Raw genomic sequence first — 10,539 nt, 5'->3', positions numbered from 1 at the left:
CGCCCCCGTAACCCCGGCAGTCGCGGCCGCGCCGCCCCCAGCCTTCCTGTTCCTGCCCAGTTTGCCACAGCGACACCAGAACCGACTGCTGGACTCCCAGAGGCTCCAGGGAGAGAAGGTGTTAAGTGAGCCGAGAAGGAAAGAAGCAACAGAAAGAGAGTCCTTTACGACCCACGCCCATGTTTTAACATCTCACTAAAATGAGTCATCTGGTATCGTCAATGTGATGAGGGTCGATGTAGATACAAAGAAAATTGGAGAAAATTTTCACCAAAAAGACTTGGAAATATTGAGATTATTACCAGAAATTTTGTAGTAGGAACTCGTACATTTCTAAGTTTGAAAAGCCAAAAATTTCTTTGAAAATCTCAAATTTTGAAAGCAATCTGACATTTTATAGGAAAAAACTTGGACATTTCTGAGTTTGAAAAGTTTACAAAAAGCCTGGAATTTTATAGATAATCTAAAAAGAAATTCTAGAAAAACGTACATTTCTGAGTTTGAAATTTGCTAGAAAAAATTCTAATATTTCTGAGACCATAAATTCATAAATTTGGTAGGAACTCGTCTCCCTCCCCCCAAAAAAGGGGTTTTGAGATTAATCTTTAGAAACTTTTAAAATTTTTGTAGAAACATTTATAAACATTTCTGAACTGCAAAAGTCAAACATTTGCTTGAAAAAAACTCAGAAGTTGAACATGGGAATTTGGGAATTTTGGACATTTTCAAGCTTTTTCAATTTGAAAATTTGACATTTTCAAAAGTCGAAAATGTATGACGTCTGAAAATGTCCAATTTGTTTCTAGAAATCTTTAGAGATTATTCTCAAAATTTGACGGTTTTTTAAAAAAGCAAATTTAAAAAATTTCTAACTCAGACATTTTCTGTCTTTTTTTCCTTGAAAATTTCTGAAATTTTTAATCTAAAATGTCTGAGATTTCTCTAACAAATTTTTGATTTAGTGTTGTAGTTCGGCCGCCATCCAGCAGAGGGCGCTGCTGGTCATCCTCAGATGAAGTTTCTGAGATAGGATTAAAGATGGCGGCGGTGACGTTCCACAATTGTAAAGAGAAACGGTCCAAACAGAGAGCGGCGCAGGATGCTAAACGCACTTTAAGCGATTCTGTTTTGAAATATAAACACTCGAAACGTTCCTTAAGTTTCACCTTAATAAAGTTTTATCCATCCGAGCTAAGAAGACGAGGATATGATGATAGAAAAGCTGGGGGAAAACGGAGAAAAAGTGTTAAAACATGATGCTAATAATCAAGATTGATATCCACGGCTGTTGCACTTCACGGAGAAACGTTTTATTCCTTCAAGACCAACAGACGGCACTTCTGTATGAACATCTCTCTGTAAGTGTCTTACATATTTTATTCATTTAATCTTTTATTTGTCTATTAGCAGTTTAATAAGTTCTTCTTTTGTTATATTTCATAATTATGTCGAAGCTTAACGTGAGAACCACAATTTTCTGTTCAGTCTGTATTTAAAATGTTAAATGTTAATGTTTCTTGTTTTACTGCAGCATATTATATATATATATATATATATATATATATATATATCGATCCAGAGAAACATCGCTGTTGTCGGGGCAGAGGAGGCGCAAGGCCTGTCGGACTCCTTTGATGCTTCGGAAGAGAGAAGTTTGGATGATAGAGATAATGCATGGGAGATGAGTAAATCGACGAACTGTGACAGCGATGTTTCTCTGGATCGAGAGGTGTCAGAACCAGGCTTATCCAACCAGAGTCTTGTAACGCCTCACAGTGTGTTGGAACTCTCAGGTGAACATGCTGATAGTCATCTGGCAGAAGAAGAGTTACATGCAGTGAGTCAAGTTCATTCTTTGGACACAGAGGCTCTTCCTGTTAATTCAGACGCCAACATGGACATGTGTCATCCCCCAGAGAATACTGACCAAGTTGTTAGGACTCGGGTGGGCAGGGCCAGCAAAAGGGTGAACAGACTCATTGAATCCATGGTTCAAAGACCTTTTGATTTTAGGGATTTGGCAAACTCTGTGAGCCAAAAATCCCAGTCCATTCTTACTTGGTTTTGAGTGAACTCATTTGTTTAGAGTCTTTATATGGACAGTTCAGCAATATAACTGTAATGGAATATTGTTTTCCTCAAATATACATCCGGTATTGTGTTTATGGGTTTAAAGTAGACACAGAATTATGTGGTGTAAATGGCATCATATTGATCTGAGAAGGGCAGAGGCCTGATCAACCGTATGTTCCTTCGAAACCTGTTTTGTAGGTGTCTCTCAAGCTGAATGCTGTACTTGGTTATGGCAACCCTGGGTTAAATATTTATCAAATTTGTCAGTTTTTCTTGTATTAGGATTGCAAAATTTGGACTGACTTGGATTTTGGTGAAATATAGGAGGGGTGGATGTAGCAAGTGTGTAAAACTGTTTATATTTCACCTCAAATCCATCCTCATTACCTGAGTATATTTGTTTTTCTTAGTTTTTGAATTGTATTTTATTTTGGCAGAGAAGCTTTTATTTTCTTGTTTCCTGTCTCCTTGTCATATCCTGTGTGTTCGCGCTGCCCTCCTCAGTTTGCGCCAAGCTGCGGTGGGGAGAGGTAAGCGTACAAAGTTGTCTTCTGTTTGTCTGTTGAAGTATTCAAAATGTCCTTAAAAGTATTTTTGCCAAACTCGCAAGTTTTTATATGTTGTTCCCCAACTGTTTTATGTTTAGCGCAGCACTGTACTGGGCACCTAATTCCCACGTTAAGGACATTTATTGAGTTTACCGTGCCAATGTGGTCATTTTTGTTCTTTTGATTTGTTAAAGTGTGTGTGGGAAAGCCAGAGCCCAAGAACTGGAATGCTGATGCATTTTTGTTTTAAACAGGTATGTGAGTTGCTTCAAAATGTTATCTGAATGTTAAATTAATGTATTTTGTATATTTTCAGTTTGAATTACAAAATATTGTAACTAATGGGCAGATTATTTTTGTTTGGGTCTTATTTTAATTGTCTTGACATTTTACTTTATTATTTGTGAATGTCAGAGAATTTTGGTTGGTTTTACCACAGTCTTTGAGTTCGCGCCAAGCTGCGCTGGGGAGAGGTGTGTGTGGGAAAGCCAGAGCCCAAGAACTGGAGTGCTGATGCATTTTTGTTTTAAACAGAATAAACCTGCCCTACTGCTGCAATACACCCTGGTGTTCTCGTCTGCTGGTTCCCTTTGCCTATACACACAACGCAGAGTACATGTACAACAGATGAGTCGGATAAGTGCGGCTACATTATGACACATTTATGTTGTGGAAAGAGGGGTCTGCCTTATTCATACAAGAGAAGACTCAGGTTTTTAAGTAAATGAGTGCTTTATCAATTAATTATTAGTTGATTGATAAGGTTAATCAACTCTAGATTTACTCATTAATCAATAACTTGAATCCCAAAATGGCAGATTTATTCAAATTTCAACATTAGTTAGTTGGACTAGGTTCGATTGGAGATCAAAGTTGCAGTATTTGTTATTTTTTCACCTGCTGCTAAGCTTTAAAAAAAAATCTTAATAGCAAAATGTCTATATTCTTGAAAAATGTTTGCATTTTTTTGCTCTGACTGTTGTTTTTTTCCAGAAAATTCCCTTATTTGAGTTTGTGTACTCCAAATAACAATCGATTACTAAATCAGTTGATGTTTATTCACAAATGATCCGATGAATCATTTTAGCATTAATTGAAATTAAAGGTTAGATAAATCTACATTTGAAAAGCAGAATCTACTTGAAGGCTTTCTCTAGTGAGAATTGAAGCTGGTGTATTCTGTGTGTTTTCAGGTTAGCTTAGAGGAAATAAAAATGGCGGTGGCCAGCAGATGTGCTGGATAATATGTCAGAAACAGCAGTGGCCCCATCTCTTTCTGCTGCTTTCATTTCAAAGTGAAATGTGTGGAAACTCATCTGACCAATGAGGCGAATTTTAAAGGCAAAAAGCTGCGACTACTTAGACGGCAGGCAGCCAGCGGGGCTAAAGAGGCATCCCATTCCTGCTGCTGTGAATTTCTACGAATTTTAACTCCAAGTTCAATACCGCTTTACCATAAGATGAGCAATTTTATTCTTTCTCCAGCTGCTTATAGGTTTAACAGCAAATAATGCTTTGTTTTGCCTCTTCTTGTGTCAAGCACTCATTAAAGAAAACAACCTACTTGCTGAACTGAAACACAGAGAAAGAGGCAAAGATCAAACATAACAATGTCTTGAAATAGAAAATTAAATATAATGAGTCTGCTATTTACCACAAATAGCAGAGCATGTTTATGTTTTATAAAGCTATGTTGGCAATCTTCTGCAGTTCACAACCACGCAGGTTAGGTCACCTTCACTTAGGGACCCTGAAAGGCATCTTGAAATTTAAATGAATGCTGAAAACGTGAATGTTTATTAGCCTCTAATTTTTGGAGTTAACCAGGATGTAAAATGTTTTAAATGTAGCATAGAGTGTACAAAAAAACACAAAGAAGACTTCACACAGTTTAACCAGGGTGATAAAACATCAGCAGTGATCTTTCCAAACCATTTAAAGGGGACCTCTTATGCTAAATTCACTTTTTGCACTTTTTGTTTCTATTACTTCTAAAAACAGCTCAAATGTGTAAAAAGAACAAAACAAAAAAAACCACTGAGTTGCTGTTTTGGTAATAAATTAATGTTTTTTGGTGTCTGGGAAATGAGCCGTTTCAAAAACCTTACGATTTGTAATGTCACTTTCTGTGGGCACTGCGCCGTTACCTGGCAACCCCAGCAGAGTTCCGCCCATTACCTAGCAACCCCAGCAGAGTTCCGCCCATTACCTAGCTTGTTGCTAGGTAATGGGTGGAACAAATGGAGCTGATGCAAATGGAAACGTTTTGTGTTTTTCTTTGTATCAAATTTATATAGCAAACTTACATCTAAAATAATAAATTTTAGGTGTAAAACAAGAGTCTTTCTTCTTTTAATAACAATTTTTTAAAATATCAGTCAGCAGGATCACAAATCTTCACAAACTTCTTACTTAAAAACAGATTTAATCACACCCAGCAAGTTAGGAAGCTGTACATGCCTGACACCTATTTTCAGACCTTTTTATTTAAAATGAATTGTAATTGTTATGGTAAGGTTTCATGAAATTATTTAGCATTTTAGCTGAAAGAAATACAAATAAATTGTGGCCCCTGAGTAAGTTTGGCCCTCGGAGTGAGACGTTTGGACACGCCGACTTACTGCATTCTTGTTGGTTGTGCAGGAGGCTCCAGTTCTGCTTTTCAAAGATGTACAGTTGTATAATTGAGCATCTTTTTCCATTTCAACGTGTGAGTGTAAAAGTTGAGTTGGGGGGGGCGTGGCCAAGCTCATTATGACTAAAATCTTATCTATGAATGATTTTGTGCAAAAAAATTACATGTTTTGTATAGACTGTATTTCTATCCTCGCCTGTTCAGTCACCTTTAGAAAACCAGACTTTTAATGCAAAAAAGACACATTTTTACATCTTTCCTCTTCCTCCAATAAGTTTAAAATCCATCTGCCTTATTTTCTCAGACAGTGCTGATTATTTAAAAACGCTATGACAGTGTTAAACACAATTTCCTCGACAGTTTGCAGTCAATCTTATCTGCAGTATGGGCAGAGAAAATAAAAGAATTAAGAGCCCAGAAAAAGATGAGAAATGGGGACATTGTTGATTGCTCAGCAACATGCAGAGGAAAATGGCGTTAGAGATTCTTAGATTTTGGGTGAAAGTAAAAAATATTTCACTGACTGAGCCATTGTTCAACACGCATAATTTATGTGGCTGAAGCTTTAATAGAGGGAAATACATTTTATAGACAGAAGTAAAGAAAATCCATTTGTCATCACTTTCTTCCATGAGGAACATTTAAAATATTAATCCAAAATGTTACAATAATTGATGAATCTGACAATAAACAGCTGTTCAATTCTTTGGTTTATAAACTGAAAATGTTATCGTTATTAAATTTGATGGTAACCAATGGAGATTTTAGGGATTCTGCATTTTGGTATAAAAATTTCAAATTGTAGAGTTTGTTCCTGTTTTTATTTTCAGCTGATTCAAATAAGGCAAATTGAAACATTAGACCCTCCAAAAATGATTTGTTGGAAAATGTGCAAAGTGAAATTAGATAGAGCAATTATAATGTCATAACTTAATTAACCTGGTTCGGTTCAACAACAACCTTTTAGGGTTAATTTGATATTTTTACCACGGCTGCTTCTGATTCATGTTTAATTGGTCTGGTCAAATTAATTTTCTTTTTTGTGCATGTTTCCAATAGTTACAACAATGACAGTTATTTTTGTTTGAATTCTCTCAACACTTCCAACAAAAATAATCCTGTTGGAAGACGATCCCCTTTTTGTGATACTTATTTCTGAGTTGCTGAATGAATCAGCAATTCTGATTCATTCTGAGTTGCAAATCTAGACTATTTTGAAAACGACTAGATTTGAACCACTTATCTGGACCATATAAATAGATTTCTTAAAAGTCTGACTACTTTGAAGGAAGACATAAAGAAATTGGACGTGGTTTGAATCAGTTCAGTTCAGCTTGGCGTCTCATTTTCTCATTTCTTGAAAATGTCAAATTGCTGTAAAACCAGAGTATGTGTTAAAAAGTTGAAATCTGCAGAAACTTTTATTTTTACTTTCCTTTATAAAGTCACTATATTAAAAAATATTTGTATAATCACATAGTATGTTTACTACATCCAAGAAAATACAAAATAATTAGAAATCTAAATTAATCTGGCTAACAAAAACAGCCTGAAATCAGCTTCCAAATGGAAATAAAAATATTTAAACACACAAATTAAACAAATTGTTTAATTAATTTAAGTAGGTGGGTAGGCATGCAGATTGGTTGATCGATAGGTAGGTACATAGACTGTTTGTTTGGTGGGAAAAGACATAGGCTGGTTGGTAGATTGGTTGGTTGTTGGGCAGGTAGGTAGATAGGTGAGTAAATATATAGGTAGGCAGGTAGATTGGTTGCTTGTTAGGTAGGTAGGGGGATAGGTAGGTAGAATGGCAGGTATGTAGATTGGTAGGTAGGTGAGTAAGTATGTGCAGGTAGGTTGGTTGTTGGGCAGGTGGGTCTGTCTGTCTATCACATGATGAATTTCACCTCCTTGTTCATTTGGTTAGTATCACACCGTTTGCCATTGATGGGTGGACTGTGCAGTTTTTTATTTTTACCGGGTTTATTGTGAATGATATAATATCGCCCAACAATACCCATATGTGACCTGTACCTGACCTCTGATCTGATCTCTGCCTCTTCCGTATGTGCGGTCTGAACGGTCATGTCGCATTTTATCAGATTTGTACATCATAATTCTGCTCAAGAAAAAGCCAGATGCTGTAAATCTGGATGTAAACAATAGCTGAAAATTCAGATTATGAATTTATGAAAGAAGTCTGTCACTGAAGCGCGTAACGTCAAAATCCGACCACTTTTAGCTTTGACCACATATCCAAACTTTCCTACAGAACCAGCAGGCAATGCATCACAGAAGGTCGTTGGTATTAATTGTGCTTTCTATTTATTAGCTTCCTTTGTGATTAGGACTTTTGTGACGATACTGTTGGCACCTGTTGCTGAATAAATTTTTAATTTGATCCCTGGACGTTCTGGAGATCAATGTGTGACGTCAACGTTCTTCTTCTTTGCATGCGGGTTGCTTTAGGGTTGTAAACCATTCACACCATTCTCTGATTGTTCTCTCGTTTAAACAAGTATGCCTTTTTTATTTCCCATTTAAGAAACCTTATCAGTTGTGTCTGCTAGTGGAATCTCCAACACCAAGCAATCAATTTAAAACCTTTTTTTAATTAGTCGCATCAGTGCCTCTGATAAAAATATTCATTTCTGTGGTCCGGTAATCTGCACACTTTAGTATGACGTTTCCAGTCTGTGTTAATGGCACCATTGATCTATCTCCCACTCAATCCTAGCTGTCACGAACAAGAAGACATTAAGATACTTTAACTCCTCCACTTTAGTCAGAGAGTGACCCCTGACTCTGAGGGAACAAACCTCCATTTTCCGGGTCAGAAGCTGACCTCAGACTCAAAGGAGTCGGCTTTCATACCATCTGCCTCACAGTGCTGAAACTCTTCTCCCAAGCATGCTAAATGAACCTTTTCAAAAGACTCATCCACTCAAAACAAAAGAACTCCCTGTTCATGACTGAGCTTTGATGTTTATTAATAAGTTGACACTTAAACACAAGTGGTGATTGATCAGTTAATTTAAACACCTGCTCTACCGATGATCTGTCAGCGAGTTGGTGTCTGGGTTGCCTTGTTTCTGCGTTAACTGAACAAAAACAAACCAAATTCCACAGCACATCTACATGTTAAGGTTGTCATAGTCAAGCTAGCATAGCAGAACTACTTCCCAGTTTCTCAATTTTTTTTTAAATTAAAACCTTTTCCTTGGATATGAAATGTGTTGCCTACTTGTAGTGTTGACAATTAATAGCAAAACATTGCATTCCTTTTTCAGATTTTTGCGTAATTTTTGTAACTTTCCTGACTCAATGGAGCATATGTGGCACTATACGTAAGTCACTGTATGTCCAATCCAGTATAGGCATGTTGCAATAAGCAGTAAATCATTCAATTACATAATAAATTCAAACAAGCTCAATAATTTCCATTTGCATGATTCAGTACCAAAAAACTGATTTTCTTTGGTTAAAAAAAAATCAGTTTTTATTTCTTTTTTACCAAAAACTGATTGATAAAGGTCTTCAGTCTGGTGCTTTGGTCTCAGCTAGCCTGTTTTTATAAAGACAGTTTTGTTGTTTCTGTTGTTTTGTTTATTTATTTTGGATATTTAAAGTGTCTTCTATTTCTAGTGATAAATGTTCACTACAATTTAAAGTTTACTGATCTTTCAGAATGCTATTACCATTATATTACTTGAAAATGGTCGCAAAGCAACAATATTATTGTTTATCGTGATAACTTCAGCTAAATTTGTTACCGTGACCGACCTAGTAATGTATACCAATAGCTGATCCTTTAGGTTTTGTATTGTTTGTTCAGACAATATTCTAACAGTGCTTCATCTAGGCATCAAAACACCAATTTAGTCTTCCTGTCTGTGAGAACGTTGGAAAGAAAAACACGCGAGCAGAGTGGGTAGTGTTGGGGTGAAAGGGGCCAACTATGAAGGCGATGAAGCAGAGCTCAATTTGGACATCAAACACAGGAGGAGAGATGTGAAGGCAGTGGCATGTGGGCCTGCGATGTCAGGAAGGAGCTCTGTCCTGACTCAATTTCCAGCCCTCCCGTAGGAATCCCACGCATGTTGCAACAATGTGGCAACACACTTCATCCCATTACCCCCGAGGCTCTTTACCCTCAATCTGCTCTTGTCTCAAAAACTGACAACTTGACTGTATTGAACTTGTTCAAAGCCTTTCTTAGTTCTTGGAAAGACTGCGAGGATGAGAAATTAATCATTTCTGTGCCTTTGAAAGTTTGAGGGGTTGAACAAAAGACGCATGAATGAGTGAGAAAATATTTGAATCTCAAATTGCAGTGAGTTACTCTCCATACGAGTGAAATGTATCAACTAAAAGTGACAAGCAGCTAAAAAATCGCGCTTCCTTGTGGAGGGCAAAATTCATCTTGGGCAACAACAAATCAAATTGATCAAATCAATAATTCCCTAATGTTGATGGAAACTTACTAGTTCCTGTGGCAAATTATTTCACTTATTGCAAAAAATTTTTTTCTCACAAGTAAAGCAATTTGCCAGTTAAAGTCACTTTTTCATCAATATTAAGGAGTTATTGATATATCTTTTTGAAAAGTTACTTGTAAGTTAGTTTTGTCGTATTTTAAGCGTACTAAGATATTTGCACAACAAACTAGACCAAAGATATTTCGTAAGATTTTGTCTTTGCAAGTACTAGTACTTAGTAGTACTAGTGCCTCAAAATCTCTACGAGCCAAGTGATTTTGAGGGGTGTGGCCTAATTTGGGGATGAACAGTTTGGGGTCAGGATGAGAGGAAGCACACACAACTAAACAAACTTGCATAAAAATATCAAAAGTTGCACAGAAATATAAAAAATAGCCTCCAAAATAACATATTTAGACAGTTTAATGGCAAAAAGTTGATTTTTTTAGATTAGTTACTCTTTAAGTTAGACATTTTTCAAGATTCTTGAAGTTTTACACGCTATTTCTTTTGCAAGTGGCAGTTTAGAAATTTTCTTATTTTCTCTGCCAAATTTCTGTGTGATGTTGTGCTAATGAAAATATGAAAACCTTCGATTTCAGATTGTTTTCAGAGTGAAGTGTATCACAGCATGGACTGGCTGCTAAATAAAACATGAATTTTGTCACTTTAATACCATAAAGAGATGTTATGACCATTAAAGAAAATCAAGTGATCAATTAATGACAGCTAAATGTGATGTACTCAGTCAATCTTGTGCTGAGATACAACTAATGCAGTCATTAATATTTGAAAATGGTAA

At 36.3% G+C, this 10,539-nt stretch overlaps 1 long non-coding RNA gene across 1 annotated transcript in view; it reads left to right on the top strand.

Moving 5' to 3' along the window:
- The first annotated feature begins 1,088 nt into the window (after positions 1-1,088).
- LOC114136569 (uncharacterized) overlaps positions 1,089-10,539 on the top strand; it is a 94,426-nt gene continuing 84,975 nt past the window's right edge. Inside the window, exon 1 of the long non-coding RNA XR_003593838.1 lies at positions 1,089-1,358. This is a non-coding gene — a long non-coding RNA (uncharacterized LOC114136569). The remainder of the gene's footprint in view (positions 1,359-10,539) is intronic.

The sequence above is a fragment of the Xiphophorus couchianus genome, chromosome 21, assembly GCF_001444195.1.
Source record: "Xiphophorus couchianus chromosome 21, X_couchianus-1.0, whole genome shotgun sequence".
Classification (NCBI taxonomy): Eukaryota; Metazoa; Chordata; class Actinopteri; order Cyprinodontiformes; family Poeciliidae; genus Xiphophorus; species Xiphophorus couchianus.
This window is presented reverse-complemented; position numbering and strand designations above follow the sequence as displayed.